The 17647-nt window shown below is 40.1% G+C and overlaps 1 long non-coding RNA gene across 1 annotated transcript; it reads right to left on the reverse strand.

The window, feature by feature from the left end:
• Window positions 1–15036: 15036 nt before the first annotated feature.
• LOC145585682 (uncharacterized) lies at window positions 15037–17172 on the reverse strand. Its single transcript, XR_014100707.1, has 3 exons — window positions 17020–17172; window positions 16308–16403; window positions 15037–16181 (listed from the first exon to the last, which is right to left on the reverse strand). It is a non-coding gene; the product is annotated as an uncharacterized LOC145585682 (long non-coding RNA).
• Between the last annotated feature and the right edge of the window lie 475 nt (window positions 17173–17647).

Here is a 17647-nt window from a genome sequence, read left to right on the forward strand (position 1 = left end):
GACACGAAATGAATGATTTTAAAGGACACGAAATGAATTATTTTGAGTTTAAAGGCACGAAAAGAGGAAAATAAGTTATGTTTTGGGGAAATGGGATAGGAGTTGGGTTGTTTTTATGAAATGGAAATATGGATTTAAGCACTCCAAGATTAAATACTCAACCCGACCAATAATGGCGGTGAAAGGTTGTTCATCATCGGGTTTGGTTTTGGGGAGACATTTTTAGGTGTCTACACATCGCCGTTGCACCAGAAAGTGAAAGCCATAGTTGAAGGGGTTCCAATTACCATTGATGCCTCTCCCATGCGCATTCAAGTTATCGACACTCCCATCGTCCATGTTGAACATGACGAAGAAGATGAAGATCTTTGGGGGGTTTCACTCGATGATGTTGTCATGATCGAAGAAGAGGAGAAGTGTCATCTCGACTTCGATCCTTATTCAAACACCAATATTAATGTCATTATGAAGAAGCAAGGGCATTTCCCTGGAATGACCCTCGGACTCAAAAAGAAAATGGCTAAACTTTGGGGCCATCCTGGTGCACTCAAGAAAGATACCTTTGGCTTGGAATTCAAGCCAACAAAAGAAGATGTGAAACAAGCCCTCTTGAAAATGAAGGCGCGCAATAACACTCGAATCATGAAGACAGAAATGGCCATGGATCCATATCCATTCACCCTCAATGGCCAATATATCAAAGAAGGGGAAGATTTTCCATGTTATGAATTCCCTAAGCCTTTCGTCCACAATGGGAGGCGTGAACCAGGATTTGAGATGTTCCTTGATTGTGACTTCGTCTATGAAGGCGAAGAACTCTTCACAACTGAGAAACCAGCTAGCCTAAGCTCTCATGATCTAAACATTAACCTTCTTTTTGGATTAGAGAAGAATGAATCCAAGCCTGTCTGCAATGATAATTCCGAGCTCATTCAAGCTGTTATATCAAGCAAGGATTTTGACCCCTCCGAGTTAATCGTCCAGGCTGATAATATTTCAAAGGGATGGCGCAAGACAGTGAAGATCACTACGCCAAGCGGAGAGAAGTTGGAAATAACCGCTGGCGAAGGTCCTATGTTTGATAAGTCTGAGTCGTCTGGGTTTGAGTCCGAGTCTGAGTCTAAGTCTGTAGATGAGTCTTTAGGATCTGAGGCCGACCCTCTTTCTGCTATAGATTCCAATCCCGAGTCTCTTGTTGAGTCTTCTATTCTTATCCCAATTAATTCCGGCGAGGTCGCAGCTGACCTTGCCCCTCTTGATGTATTGACCGATGAATTCAATAAAATGAATACCTTTGCTTACGATGTGTGTCATCCCCCTAACCCTGATCAATATTGCTTTGCTAATGATAAAAATGACAAAGAAATAATAAAAGCAATGGAAGAACAAAAAATAAAATAACAGTTATTGAAGATATAGAAACAGTTAATATTTCCAATGATACGACTATTTAAGAAGTAAAAATTGGATTAACACTAAGTCAAGATGAACGCAAAGAGCTAATTAACTTGCTTAGTGAATTTGTTGATGTATTTGCTTGGTCATACCAAGATATGTCAGGAATTGACAGGGATATAGCTCAGTATACAATACCACTCATTCTATGAAGCCTGTCAAACTAAATCTGCGCCGTATGAAACCGAATGTGGCCCTCAAAATCAAAGAAGAAATCAGAAAGCAATTGGCTGCAGGTTTCATCAAAGTATCCAAGTATCCAGAGTGGATAGCAAATGTGGTTCCAGTTCCGAAGAAGGATGGAAGGGTCAGAATGTGTGTTGATTACAGGGACCTAAATAAGGCAAGTCCGAAAGATGGGTTCCCTCTACCTTTCATTGACATTCTGGTCGATAACACAGCAAACCATGCACTCCTATCTTTCATGGACGGCTACGCCGGATATAATCAAGTATAAATGGCTTAAGAAGATATGGAGAAAACCACATTCATCACACAATGGGGTACGTATTGCTATACAGTAATGCCATTCGAGTTGAAAAACACGGGTGCCACCTACCAAAGAGCAGCCACGACATGGTTACATGATATGATACACAAAGAGGTGGAGGTCTATGTTGACGATATGATCGTCTAGTCAAAAGATCGCCCAGGCCACATCATTGCATTTCGAAAGTTTTTTGAAAGACTCCGCAAGTACAACATGAGATTAAATCCGGCAAAGTGCGCGTTTGGGGTCACGTCAGGCAAACTACTTGGTTATGTGATCAGTTCTTGAGGGATTGAAATTGATCCCACAAAAGTCAAAGCGATCATGGCCATGCCACCGCCCAAGAATGAGAAGGAAATTCGAGGCTTCATTGGAAGGCTGCAGTATATAAGTAGGTTCATATCAAAACTCACGGCGATATGTGAACCTATATTCAAGAAGCTTAAGAAAAATGTCTCGGTCACATGGGATGACGATTGCCAAAAAGCTTTCGACAAAATCAAAGAATACCTGGCAAACCCACTTGTGCTAGCACCAGCAATACCTGACTTTCCTCTTCGACTCTACCTTACGGTCACAAGAGAAACAATGGGGGCAGTGCTAGCACAAGAGATCGAAAGCAAGGAGAATGCAATTTACTATTTGAGCAAGAAGCTTCAAGGATATGAGACACGATACACACCACTTGAAAAGTTGTGTCTCGCACTTGTGTGGGCCGCACAGAAACTAAGACATTACATGCTCACTCATACAGTGCATGTCGTGTCCAAGATGGATCCTCTCAAATACTTGTTCGAAAAAGCAACACTCAATGGCAGGTTATCAAGGTGGATAGTCAACCTTGCTCAATTTGACTTGAAATTTGTACCACAAAAAGCTATCAAAGGTTCTGCGATTTCTGACTTCTTAGCAGATTTTCCGCTAGAAGAAGTGGAGAAAGAAGAAGATGAGTACGATTTCCCTGACGAAGATTTACTCATGACCGAAGATGATAGCTGGACGCTCTATTCCGACGGAGCTTCAAACCAAAAAGGTTGTGGTGTAGGAGTCTTGATCGTGTCGCCAAATGAAGAGCATATCCCAATTTCCATGAAGCTCGACTTCGACGTTACCAACAATGCCGCAGAGTACGAGGCATGCATTTTGGTATTAGAAATAACTGTGGCCTTGGGAATTAAGAAGCTCAGAATCTACGGTGATTCATCACTAATCATTAACCAAATCTCCAAGAGATGGAAGGTGAGAAGTGAAAGTCTCGCTACTTATTAAGCTCATCTGGAAACTCTCACGGAGCAACTAGATGAAGTGGAATATACGTACTTGCCTAGAGAAGAAAACCAATTTGCCGACGCACTAGCTAAATTAGCATCAATGGTACGAATACCAACAGATACAATCAGAATGCCATTGACTATAGAAAGAAGATATGAGCTGGCTTATGTTCACGCACTCGATGATGAATAAGAATCACAAGAAGAAGATGAAGAGCCATGGTATACAGATATTCTTAACTACGTGACAAAAGGAGAATACCCTCCTAACATTGATAAAAGGGCACGCCGTGCTTTGAGGCTCCTAGCCTCACAGTATGTGCTCATCAGGGGAGAACTCCAAAAAAGGACTGCACTAGGGAGAAATATCTTATGCATAGCCAAGAAAGATGCACACAAAACCATGGAAAATCTTCATGCCAGCATATGTGGAACGCATATAAATGCTAAGATGTTAGTACAGAAGATTCAACGACAAGGTTATTATTGGACTACCATGGAGATAGATTGTCACGAATACGTCAAGAAATGTATGAAATGTCAAGTTTATGCAAATTTACAGCACGTTCCACCTTCGCTTATCTACACGTATACTTCACCATGGTCGTTATCCACTTGGGGTATTGACATCATTGGAAATATAATGCCACCAGGACAAGGGGGGCATGAATTCATCCTTGTAGCAATCGACTATTTCACCAAATGGGTCGAAGCTGCCTCATATGCTAAGTTAACAGCAAAACATGTAGCTCAATTCATTGAGAAAAATATCATATGCCGCTATGGGGTACCTCATGAGATGATTAGTGTTAATGGAACGCATTTCCAAGCCGAATGCGCGGAATTATTATAGAAATATCGTATCAAGCATCACATATCATCACCCTACATGCCACAAACAAATGGTGCAGTCGAATCAGCCAACAAAAATGTGAAAACTATCATCGAAAAGATGACGGAAAATTACAAAGATTGGCCAAGTAAGCTACATTTCGCCCTTTGGGGTTATCGAACCTCTGTTCGTACATCAACGGGGGCTACCCCTTTCTCCTTGGTCTATGGAGTTGAAGTTGTACAACCAATAGAGCTCGAAATCCCTTCTCTCCGAATCGCGTTGGAAAGCCAACTAGATGAAGTCGACTGGATTAGAGCAAGATATGATGAATTAGTCTTACTTGACGAAAAACGCTAGGCAGCTTTGCATCATATCCAAACCTACCAACAGCGTATGGCACGACATTTCAATAAAAAAGTCAAGACTAGGAACATAAAAGAAGGTGACCTGGTGCTCAAGGCACTTCGCAAAAATGTGTTGGATCCAAGAGGAAAATTCAGACCAAATTGGTCAGGCCCGTACATTGTTAAAGTCATCTTGTCTGGCGGAGCGGCACAATTGGTAGACATGGACGGTAACGGTTTCCACATTTTAACCAACTTGAAACAACTCAAGAAATTCTATGCCTAGTTGCATGGGTTCATGACCCAATAGAGCTACGTTTGGCCTTATTCCTTTTTAAGGATACTAGGCAATCCCTCAAGGGGGCCCGACCACTAAAAAAAATATATAAAATCCTCCCTCCGTCGATCGAGTACACGCGCCAGTTCAGCATTGCGTCACGACAAAACGGAGCTAAAAAAAAAAGTTGCTGCGCCACGTGAATATCCACCATGTCACGGCATAATCCACCGTGGCGCGGTGGAGTTGCAGTAAAAAAAAAAGTTTCCGCGCCACGGGAATGTCCACCGTGGCACCCCCGTGGCACGGTGGAGTTGCAGCAAAAAAAAAAGTTGCCGCGCCACGGGAATTTCCACCATGTCACGACAGTTTTCACCGTGGCACGGTGGAATTTCAGACTTTCCGTGTTTTTAGTGACCCAGTCTTTGCGAATTCATTTATTTGTTCGACGTTTTTTTATTTTCATTCTTCCATTGCGTCCGACTTCTTGAATCGGATATAAAAAAAAAAGTCATTGTAATTTTTATTTAAGGCGAAAATAAATATGCTATTACTATTGAAATAAAGATGACGACAATTATTGGCATCATGAGCCTTATTTTAAAAATTATAAATAAAAATTATAAATCATATAAGCAAAGCAATACTGATCTAATACCTCTTCACTTTAGGAACCTCCTTCTCTTTTTCAACTAGGTCGGCCTTCACCATTAATGTGTCTTTTGTAGCCCGAACCGTCACACCCCTAGTTGAACTTTCACCCCTTTCACCTTTCTTAGAATTATTTGGTTGCTTCTCTCTATAAACCATCTTCTCTTTACCCTTCCCTTTTACATAATTCTTCCTCTTAGGCATTATAGGAGTCTTAAACTCAATCCCTTGTGTTCTCGGACCTAGACGATCTTTAGGAGGCGCTTTCTTACTTCCAAGACGCCCCTTCACATCAAAGTTGCGTGATCCGACTCGATCCCTTCTACTTCTAGGATTCAACCATGCCTTGTATGCACTAGATAAAGGAGGAGGAGCTTGGTTACTTGCAGAAACGGTCCACAAAGGTCTTCCAATCCAATAAGCCTCATACTTGTGAACGTTACTTTCATGCAGCGATACTTCACGAGGACTATCGTTATAGCGTGGAACTACTTGTTCAAGTCCATACTGTCGCATCAATCGAGAAGGACAATAAAAAGTCAGCCTTGAGATACTAGGAACACGACAATATGGAGTATCATTCGTACCAACCATCCTAGTAAGCCTCCACTAAGGCACCATCCAACGAATGGAAAATTCTCTCTTTGCAAAGAAATTCTTCAAATCTTCATACGACATGTTCACAGAGTAATTCTTCTTCCTGCGAACTAGATTGTTGGGACCATATTTTTCAATATCGTCGGGGGCTTCAAAAAGCTTAAAACGCTCCATCAACCAAATCTGCAAAAAAAAAAAAAACCAGTCGAAAAAAAAAATTGCAGATTCCACCGTGACACGGCGGAATGCACCGTGTCACGACAGAAGTGCACCGTGACACGGTGCCTGTTTTGTGTCACGGGGGATACTCAGAGCGCGTTTTTACCTGCAGCAGTACCAGAGAGCCCTTCCTGACGGCTTTTCGGTCAGCTTTTGCTTCGTCAAGGCCGCGTAAAGTTTCTTCAAGGCACATAGGCGTAAGAGACCTCCCAGATTCAACATGTTCAAGCACAGATGCTAGATAAGCATGTCCTACCCTACCGTTTGCAAATAAAATCTTGCTAAACATGCAAAAAATATAAGCCCTTCTATGGTATACATGATAAGACTCAGAGATAGGGCGATTAAAATATAAATTTGCAAGTTTTATAAGTCTACCTCATTACCACACACAATTCTATTTAAATCTGCATCTGTTAGATTCAGATGATGTTCAAAGTCTTAGTAATAATACTCACGTAGGGTAGGCATGGAAATAAGATTTCTGGCAGGAAATCCAAAGATGGCACCGAATTCCTCCGGCAGGGGACATATTTCATCGTAATCAAATTTAAAACAATGTGTTTCTGGACTCCAATAGTCTAATACTGCCTTAAGAAAATCTATCATGTTCAATTGCTACATGTATTAGGGCTAATAAACCCCTGACATGAAACAATTCCAACTCTCTTTTGTCAGCATTTGTCAAAGAATATGACCAGTCGCGCAGTGTATTATCAAAATTCTGAGACATTATTATTGAGATATGAAATTCTAATTATTTTATGTTTTGTAATTATGCATATCATGAATATACTGGTCCTATTTTATAGCAAAAACGCTCGGAAATACTCAGAATCTATCTTTCGATACGCGTAAACCACACCGTTGCAGAATACGCGCACCGTGACACGGGAATTTTCACCGTGTCACGGGAATTTATGCCTCGACATGGCACATTTTGCCGTGACATGGTGAACAGTGCCGTGCCGTAGTGCTCACGCATTTTCTTTTTTTTTACCTTTTCCTATATCTATCCGGATTTTTATTGTTTTATCTTCACCGTTTTTTTTTTTAATTCTGTTTCTCGAGAGTTTCACTCCTAATAAAATTTTCAACTTTTTTTTTTATTTTATTAATATTTTTTTTATTTTTATTATTTTATTTATTATTTATTATTACTTTATTATTATTTCTATTCATCTTTATTATCTATTATTTTACTTGATTATTTACTCTTATTTCTATTATTATTATTTTTTTTCTTTCTTTGGGGAAGTGGTAAACCTTGTCCCATTTCCATACTTATTTATTTTGGAGGAGTTGTAAAACTTATCCCTTCTTATTTTCCTTTTATTTCTTTTTTTCTTTTGGGGAAGGTCGGTACCCTCCACTTACGTCTTTTTTCCCGCGTCATTAATAAATGCACAATCACACACAATGAGTCTCAAGCACACACTAATACACACTAATAAATACATAATTTGTGAATAATGTACAAAATGAGTCATAATAAATAAGCAACGTCAAGTGTCATCACAGTATGTACAAACAAAGACCCTCGGTCAAAAGTCTGTAGAACTAGAAGAGTGAGGATCAGTGTCATCTCCAGCCTGTGAATACGGGAGCGGTGAGCTTAAGAGTCCCGCCATCATCCGGGTACGAGGAGTAGTATCCCTACTAGTCCCTGTAACTCCAGTAGCAGTCAAACTCAAAGCAGGACCCGTCCCACTAGCAAACGGTGTAGACTGACTCTAAGAAGTAGGAAGCGTCGGTGGAGGCATCGTCCCATACACTGGAACTGAAAACAAGCCTGGCATCGGTGGAGGAAGCGCCCCAGACGATGGAGCTAAGTATAGGCCCTAATCCACGGGAGTGATAACTGACCTGAACTCAGGCTGTGAAGACTGTGAAAACGACTATCGCTGCCACTGACCCTGAAAGTGCTGGAACGGCTAGGAAGACTGAGGCTGCTGCCATTGAGCCTCCTGAAACGGCTGAGAAAGCTGAGGCTCCCGCCGAGACTGAGAATGCCGATGAACCTCAGGAGATCGTCTGCCACGACTAGGCTCCCCCTCGTCCGAGCCTCTATGCCTTGAACACGAGCGGGACCTCTGTCGCTCCTGAAAGACACAAAATCAAAAGATGTCAATGGCGGAAGACAGAACAAATGGCAAAAATGAGAAAAAGTGAACATACTTCAAGAACATCGCCAGAACCGCTCCGACAACTCGCACCACGCCGAAGCTTGATGATGTAGTACTTCAAAGCGTCAACCAGCTTCATGAATCCCATCATCTCCGGGCGGGTAGGCTGAGAACAAAGAAAAGAACAAATCAGTAACAAGCGGTATTAAAAGGGATGAATAATGTATCAAAAGTTTACCGGCTCAAAAACATCAGGCAAAGACTCCTGTGCGTGTCTGAAACCCTCTGGCGCGTCAGCAATATGGTCCTCAGTAATTTCGATCGGCCCCGGGTAGCGGACGGATTGAGGCGGGATTTCAATCCTCCCCACATGGCGAACAGTCGTCTGAAAATGCGATCGAATAATCAGGTTATTCGACGGTTTAAACAGAGACTAGCAAGTAAACTTCTCAAAAGTAATCATACCTCAGGAAGACGGGGTGAAGGAGCCAAGGAGGGAAGCAAGTCCTGCGCATAATCGCCCTCCATACGCACAAGCTCCTGCCAAGGAAAAGTGTAGCGCTCTCCCCTGTTTATCAACTCCCTAAGCAAGCGTGAGTCCAGCATCGACTCCGGTGGAGACAAGGGCACCACAAAGCGATCACCACCATGATGACGAACAACACGCTCCCCCAGATGAAGCGTCCAGTACCAACAAAAACGGTGCGGTACGCTGAAAGCTGCAAAGCCTCGGGGAGATTAGTCATCCCAGCCCAAGGACGATACTGGACATTAATAGCAACCTGAAAACCATGAAAAGTTGCAATGAAACGCCGAAAATAACGTCAAGATAGAAAATAACGGGCTACAAAAGTAATTCTTACGCCAACAGAAGAAGTGCCTCGGCGTAGCAGCCCGCGTAGCGCAGAGACAGACTCCACTCGTGACTCGCCTCGGTCACGCCAGCTGGCTCGACAGGGAAGTCATGGACCGCTCCACGATGCCGTCGAGGGGCCAATCCCGGAAAATAATCATAGAACCATAGCTGCAATGAAAAGTAATCTTTGAGCACATGAGTCGAATAAATTAAAACAAAACAAGAAGAGGAAAGAATCGTCGCCTCCACGACTCTCCATAAACCGTAGACAGTGATAGGGGATTGGTCGTTCAGCTGCCTATAGGCATGACGTAACGACAAGAGAAGATCGGCATATCCGAGGCTGGCCCAACTAAAGGATCCTATCTCACTGATCCTGAGCAAAGAAGGAAGATAGTAAACGAGCGCACGCGAACTACTTTCAGGAGAAAGAGTCTTGGAAATGAGAATCAAAATGAAGATCCGCACTCGCTGCTCAGGCGATGTCTCATCCATGTCGAAACCACGAGCCAGAACAGAAGCCAACTCTGATCGCCCGTTCCTAGGACCACCTCGAGACACCGGCTGAGTCCTGATATGCTGAACGATCGGACCTAACAAATCGGCTGCCTCAGCCGCCCCCCAAGAAAGATCAGACATCTGCGATATGACCCGGTCAGTGAAGCGTAAACCACTGATCATGCTAATATCTAGGGGGGTCACTGTCATCTCCCCCCAAGAAAAGTGAAATGTGTTGGTAGTATCCCAAAAATACTCCAACAATGCGCGAACGACTGTCGCGCCACAGCCCCGGGGGCTGCGAAATCCTACGATCGCCGAATAAAAGTCTACTAGACCAGCAGATTCCCACAAAGCGTTCATAACAGGATCCCTCGTGATAATCCCATGAAGTCGAGGAATCAAATCTCCGGCTCCCGAGTCGTGATGGAGAAGCGTACCGTCGACTATGCCGGCAAGTGAACGATGAGAAACGTGGTTCTCACGACAGAAAACCAACTGGTCTGGTGTCCACGGAGATGGAGCCCACCTACCCCTACTCGTAGAGGCTCGAGGCTCAGACTCTAAGACGTCGTCATCCATACCCTCGGAATCGTGGGGGTGTCCTCCCGAAAAGCCTGACGCCGGCCATGAGTGGAAAGATCGCGATCCCGTCGTCTAGGCATGCTATTACAAAAATAAAAATCTAAATGCTTAGCATCATTTCCTATGTTATTTAGTTATTTATTCCAAACAGCTTAACGGTTATTTCAAGTTGCATTTTCTATTATACGCTAAATTTTTACCTCAAGGCTAAAAATTAGCCAAATAATGGAATTATTTCTAGTATTTAGTTACTCCATGACGAACTAATACTATGTTCTCCTAATTGCATGATACTATGTTCTTCATGACTATGTAGTACATACACAACACAAAACATGTTTCAAAATTGCACGAAAACAATAGATCGACGCACCATGGCATATTTTACAAGATCTACAACCAATATATCATCATTTCAAGTGCAAAATAACAACATGAACAACAAGAACATTATTTCACACAAGTAGTACCAAAAAATGGTGATTTGCTCAATTCTTCACCAACTCACACAATTTTTGTCTTAAATCGCTTACAAACATGCATACATACATATACAAGTAAATTCATGGCAAGAATTTCAACATAAACCTCAAAATAAAAAATCTCCAAATTGATTTTTAAGGGTTTTTACATGAAATTACTCATTTAAAGCAAATTCAAGACAAAAGGCAAGAAAACTTACATGGGTCCTTGTAAGAAATCGAAAATGAGGAAAATAGCAAAAAATTGGACCGAATTTAGGAAGAATTGAGCTCCAAAGCTCGGAAAACTGCAGCAACGACACCGCGGCGCAACACAAGCTGTCGTGACACGGGGTCACTTCCCGTGTCGCGGTGTACCCTTGACAACAACGAACAGCAGCGGCGATTCCCGTGTGACGACGGATCTCTGACAGCAGCGACAGTCCAAGCCGTGACACTGTAAGTAAATCCGTGTCGCGGTGACAACAACGTCTAAAAAAAATAAAAAAGAAGGAGCAGCAACAGTAGTAGACCTCCGTGACACGGTAGTGCGGCGCGTGTCACGGTGAACAGAAGACGTGACTCAGTGGACCGAGCAAGACAAAATGAAAAAAAAAATAATAAGAGAAAAAAAAAAGGAAAGAAATGAAAGTTTGAGAAGATAAAAATGACAGCAATCAAAATGAAGTGAAATGGCAAATGGAAGCTCAAATTTAAAGACAAAAAAAGCATCCTGTTACATCCCGTTTCCCGTGCCATGGTGTCCGTTACCGTGTAACGGTAAAGTATTGATGTGGCGCACGTGTATTGGGCTGGTTAAAGGCACCAGTTGACCAATTTGCAGCCACAAACATTCCCGTGTCACGGGATGTTACTCCGCGTGACAGGGACCACTACCGTGTCGCGGGATTTTTCCTTCGTGACACGGTGGTCTCGCGCGTGTCTTGCACATTCCTTGAAGTTGTCAGCGAATATTCCTGGCATTTTAACTAAAATTGCACTATTTTCTGCACAAATTGGACAGTTAATTTTTCAGTAAAATTACGCGGAAAATTCTAACTGACATTTAAAGGGAATCAAAATTACTATTTTGCCCCTAGCAAGCGTCAAAATCAATTTGCCGACGTTTTAAACACCTAATATGGTCGGATAGTCGACTTGAAGGTGTGAATCATCTGCGGCCCACGTTCGAGGATAATCGAACCATCATACACTTGCAAATTTCAGCGATTACAGTAGTTGTCGGTTTTCCTCAAGCATGGAAAACATTATCGGTGGATTTTTCTTCAAGTATAGAAAACCGCCAAGTCGGCTTTCCTGAAGCATGGAAAGCGTTATCGGTGGATTTTTCTTCAAGTACAGAAAACCACCAAGGTGGCTTTCCTCAAGCATGGAAAGCGTTATCGATGGATTTTTCTTCAAGTATAGAAAACCGCCAAGTCGGCTTTCCTCAAGCATGGAAGGCATTATCGGTGGAGTTCTTCAAGCATAGAATGACACCAAATTCATACGCCGACTTTCCTCAGGCATGGAAAGTATCATCCGGTAGGTTTCTTCAGGCTTAGAAAGCTACTAAATTCCTCAGTCGGCTTTCCTCAGGCATGGAAAGCGTTTCAACGAACATCATCTTGTGGATTCCTTCAAGCATAGGAAGCTGCCAAACTCATTTGTCACCGATACACTGGTGCCAGATACGTATTCTATCCTTTTACTCTTTTATCTGTGGAATTAACATTTTTCTACAGGTATCGGCGTATAAAGAGTGATTTAGGATCGCAGAACGTCTTAAATCACTCTCCGTCCCTATCGGCTACTTTGACTATCGTTTTCGAAACTAACGTTTCTACAAACTCAGTCAAAGTGGGGGCTTCTGTAGACACCTAAAAATGTCTCCCCAAAACCAAACCTAATGATGAACAACCTTTCACCGCCATTATTGGTCGGGTTCAGTATTTAATCCCGAGAGTGCTTAAAAAATCGTAATTAAATTCATTTTTTTTAATAGTCCATGGATCAGTCTTGATGTTTAGTTAAAGAATAGTTTTTAATTTCAGCCCAAACCCTTTTTATTTTATTGTTTTATTATTTATTTTGGCCCAAATCTTTTATTTATTTTATTTACTTATTTTTTCTTATTTTAGCCCAAATAATAATAAATCAGAAATGGCCCGAAATTATCAATCGACAGTTAAAATGCTGAACGAAATTAGGGTAAAAAATGAATTTAGACGGAAAAACGGAATAAAAATTCCCGCGTCACGGCAATAGTCCACCGTGCCACGGGAAACTGTCCCGTCTGAAGGCGGGATTTCCCGTGACACGGGAAACCTGTTGTGACACGGGAGTTTCCGTGTCCTTTCCATGTAAATCCTTAACGCGTTTTCTTCCTCGTTCACTGAATATTTCCCGCGTCACACAACAGTACACCGTGTCACGGGAATGTTTCCCGTCTGACGGTGGGAATTCCCGTGTCACGGTACACAGCGCCATGTCGCGGTTTACTTTTTTAGGGTTTTTATCATTTTAGGGTTTCGTGTGTTCCCTCGGCACATTTTTTCTATAAATACCCCCTCATTTCTGATGTACGGGGCATCAATTAATTCTTTATTTTTCTCTCCTTTATGCTCTAGCCTAAACACTAGCCTACCCTTCCTCTTTCAAAATTCCTTCTTTGCACTCCAAGGAGTCCATACTTTACTCGTGGTTCTGTCCTTAAGCCAAGGCGTGAAAGTTGCAAGCAAACAGAATCAAAGTAAGAATTATGTTCCTTTTATTTCAATTATTTTTTCTAACGATTTTATATTGTTGTAATTATTGCTAAATTGCTTCCAATATTAATGTTTGTTCTATTATTATTATGATCACCACATTGCATGTTTAAAGGGAATATGTAATTGAAAATCGAGCCTAATAAGATAATTTGGACAACTGGTTTAGGTTCCTTTTTAATCTTGTTGTTAATTGAAGTGATCACGATATTTTAGAATAATGTGTTGCATTAATATTCAACCAATTTATCTTAATAATATTTTGAAGCAAATTGAATATTTTGTTTGCATGCCTTTGAGATCGCAGGAATCACTTTTCACTATAAGAATCGAGTAGAGGCCAATACGGGCGAATGTGACTCCATGACTCACTCCGTACCATCATCCCCGATCCTCCTTTCGTGGTTTCGAACCATATGGAGTTAGTAATCTCATGGATTATGAATGGGGTGTAACCTTCACGGGTCAATCGTTGTTGCCTATCGTTGTCCCTTTATTCGTGGTTGCCTTTTATGATTCGTGAACGGTTTACAAGTTCCTTAAAAACTTGTTGGCGGCTCCCTACTTTATTTATCCCTAATCGTATATGTCAATTCCCACTTCCTATGAGTGCCAAGCATATTCCCACATGCTTTAATGTAGGCGCACTTCGAGCGACACTTACAATAATAAACTATCTTGAAATGGTAAATGACTAAGGAAACTTTGTTGTAGCAGAAAACTTTAAGTCTTTGACTTTCTTATCCTTACAAGATGAGTCAAATTATAAGAAACAAATATATTGAGCTCGATGCAGAGATTTTCAAATTAAAAGTAAATAAAACTATATCAAAAGTAAACAAAAAGAAGAAGAACGAAATCTAATAAAAACATAAAACTAGACTTTGGGAAAAAAAATTTGAGACTAATTTTGAGAAATCAGGATATTGCTATGAATGCACTAACGTAATATGGAAATCTAATGGCTGCTTATGGAGCTGGCTCTGCTCATGCTTCTATTGCTCCTCACAGGCTTCCATGGTGCACAAGCTGCACTCATGCTCACAACAGCTTCCCGTTTTGCTCAACTTTAAGAACTCTTGACCAACTTTTACAGCAGCAACGGTAGAGCAGAAGTAGCATAGCAGATTCAGGAGGTAGAGCAGAGGTAGCACAACAACAACAAGCGCATGTTAATAATCACCGCGGGGCCTTATGTCCTGAGTGCTCAGCTTCGCTCTAGAAGTGAAACTAACTGGAAGGTCAGTATGGGAAGCCTCTATGGCTACCTTGTAACAGGAGTAAAGAGCCATGGAAGGGCAGTAGTTACAGCAGCAGCCTTGGCAAGGCAGAAGTAGCAGCTGCAGTAACAAGCCATGGTAGGGCAGCAGCTACATGGGATTCAAAAGTAAATAAAATAAATTACTCAAAAGTAAATAAAATCCTACATCAAAAGTTACATGAATAGCAATTTATAAAATGACTCCGCCTTTTTTTTTTTTTACCATAATTCAGAAAATGGTACTTTAAAGTCGTTAATTGATACAAAATAGTAAATTAATACATCTCAAGAGTAAAAAGAAAAACTCAAAAGTAAAATAAAATATATCAAAAGTAAATTAAATTATCTCAAAATTAAATCAAAATATTTCTTTTGAGATTGTACTTTGAAAGAGGGTAAGAAATTTGTTACACATGCCTCCAATATATAAGTCGATGCAAAATACTATAAAGTAAATCAAAATATTTCAAAAGTAAATCAAAATAATTCAAAATTAGAATATCTCTTAAATAAATCAGAATAGCTCGACAAGAAATCAAAACTATATCAAAATATCCTAGAAGTAAATAACAAACACTAAAAAGTAATTATGAAAATAATAAAAGTTAGTGTTTGTATAATCAAATGACACAAAGTAATGAATTGTCGATCTTCATGGGTACCCTACATCTTGACCTTCAACTCTCTATAAAATGAGCCGAAACTCTACAAACATGAAGAGTGATCATATATAAAAGAAGAATGAGGTCATAGTAAAGGTTTTCATATTTAAAGTAAATAAAACGATAACAAAAGTAACTGAAAATTTAGAATCAGATTTTCAAACATTGAAACTTTTTTTTTTATGCTAAAGGAAAATAGATTATATATTAGTATATTACATCAAGGTGACAACAACCAACCTATACAAAATATTGTTCAAAGAGATTAAAAGTACCAGTATCCTCCTACTTAGGGAAGACATAAAAATAAACTAAGCAACAAAAAATTAAAGCCAACATAATGCCAGCAAAGACCTACAGAGAAAGACAAGATGAGCAAAAGGTGTTGAGCAGTCGTCATCATCAGGATTAAGCCATAGGGATTGTTGGTATTTTAGCAACATACTTGTCAAAGATCTCAACAAGGGGATAGTGGAATAGCACCCTTTCATCAAGTTGAACTTTAGTCCTTACAATAGCTGCTAGCTTGTGAGTAACGAAGTTAATTGTTCTGCTAGCATGCAAAACAGTCACTGACCAGTTTCTCTGCAATAACTCAACCACACATCCCTCATAATGTTCTAGATCGTGGTCTCTAAAGGAGTTAGGATAGCTCAGCATTTTCCCTAAAGCCTCTGCGTCTGTTTTTAATTGCAAGAACCCTTATCACACCATAAAATTCCACCACCTCCAGCTTTGTATAGATTGAGTTTAGTAGCCACATTACACAAATGAACCTACGTGGGATTCAAACCCACATCTTTGTGCATTTGCACAATGCTCTACCTGTTGAGCAAGTAGGATAGTGTATCAAAGTAAAGAAAAATCACTCTAAGGTAAATAAAAATATAACAAAAGTTAAAAAAAAAAATAGTGTAAGAATGAATACTAATGTATGTTTTCTAAACTCACCCCTGCTCCTGGCCACAGATAGCTCATCATACAGACAACGCCCAAACAACAAATAAAACTTGCAATATCCTTTGCCGCTTCTACCAAACAAAAACCCTACACAACAACATTCCACACAACCATAAACATAAATTCAAAAGTAAATAGGACTAACTCAAAAGTAAATAAGATAAAGTCAAAAGTAAATTACACCCTAGTTTTTTTCATCATCGTATTGATAATCATAGCACCCTAAGAACACAATAATTCACAAAGAAGTTACTGCAATTTCACATGATAATATAGCTAATTGAATGAGCAATGTTAAAAGATCAGACTAGTACATCATTAACCCTAAGCCTCAGCGAGATCAAGTGAAAGCCCCATCAATTTTAATGCCCAATGACACAAAACTGAATAGAATAACTTCAATCGAAGACCTAATTAAAGCAAATAAACCGTAAATTGAAATAAAATCATTAAAAATAAGCAAAACCTAATTTTATGCTCGTATTTATCAAAAATTGAGAACCTAATTTGATAATCGAATTCACTATTAATGCACAAAAATAATACGGAGTAACCAATTGAATGAAATCCCCAACAATAATGCCTAATATATCCACTAATTAACAATTGGGAAAACCCTATTTTTCGCACTCAAAATCGCAAAAACTGATGTAAAAAATGAAAATTGAAGAAAGCAATGATAATGAAAATAAAATCAACTTACTTGGCCACAAATTTGATTGAACAAAGGGTGAAGATAAGAAGATGCAGATTTGCAAAGTTAAAGACATGCGAAGAGATCAGAGAAATCGTGAGAAGAGAGAATTTGCAGGAGGAGAGAGAAAGTAAGAAGAAGAGAGAGAGAGAGAGTTAGAACGTAGAGAGAGAAAGTACAAAGAAGAGAGGGGGTGGTCATCCAACAGTAGATATTACGAAAGTACCCTTAATGAGGCGGGTAAAGTGTAGACCGTCAGATCTAACGCGATGGACGACTTAGATTAGTTCTTAGTTCCTATTATAGATCTAGGTTCTCACATGATCCCATTTCTATATATATATATAATAAATATAGATATAATAAATATATATATATATTTGGAATAAGGTTTTTTCATCAATTATCTTTTTATTTTTTAAGAGGAAAATGATTATAAAAAAAAAGTTTTTGACGAGAAATTTTTTAATGTAAACGTGACAGGTATAATTCTAGAATATTCATGGTGATTACTTTAGAATATAGTATTGATTTCCTTTCCTCATAAAATATTCATTTCAGCTCACTTCAATTCAGTTCAGTTTCAGCTCCAATCAGTTTAGTTCAGTTCAAATAAGCTCCAATCAGTTCAGTTCAA

The sequence above is a fragment of the Chenopodium album genome, chromosome 2 (genome assembly GCF_948465745.1).
Source record: "Chenopodium album chromosome 2, dcCheAlbu1.1, whole genome shotgun sequence".
Lineage (NCBI taxonomy): Eukaryota > Viridiplantae > Streptophyta > Magnoliopsida > Caryophyllales > Amaranthaceae > Chenopodium > Chenopodium album.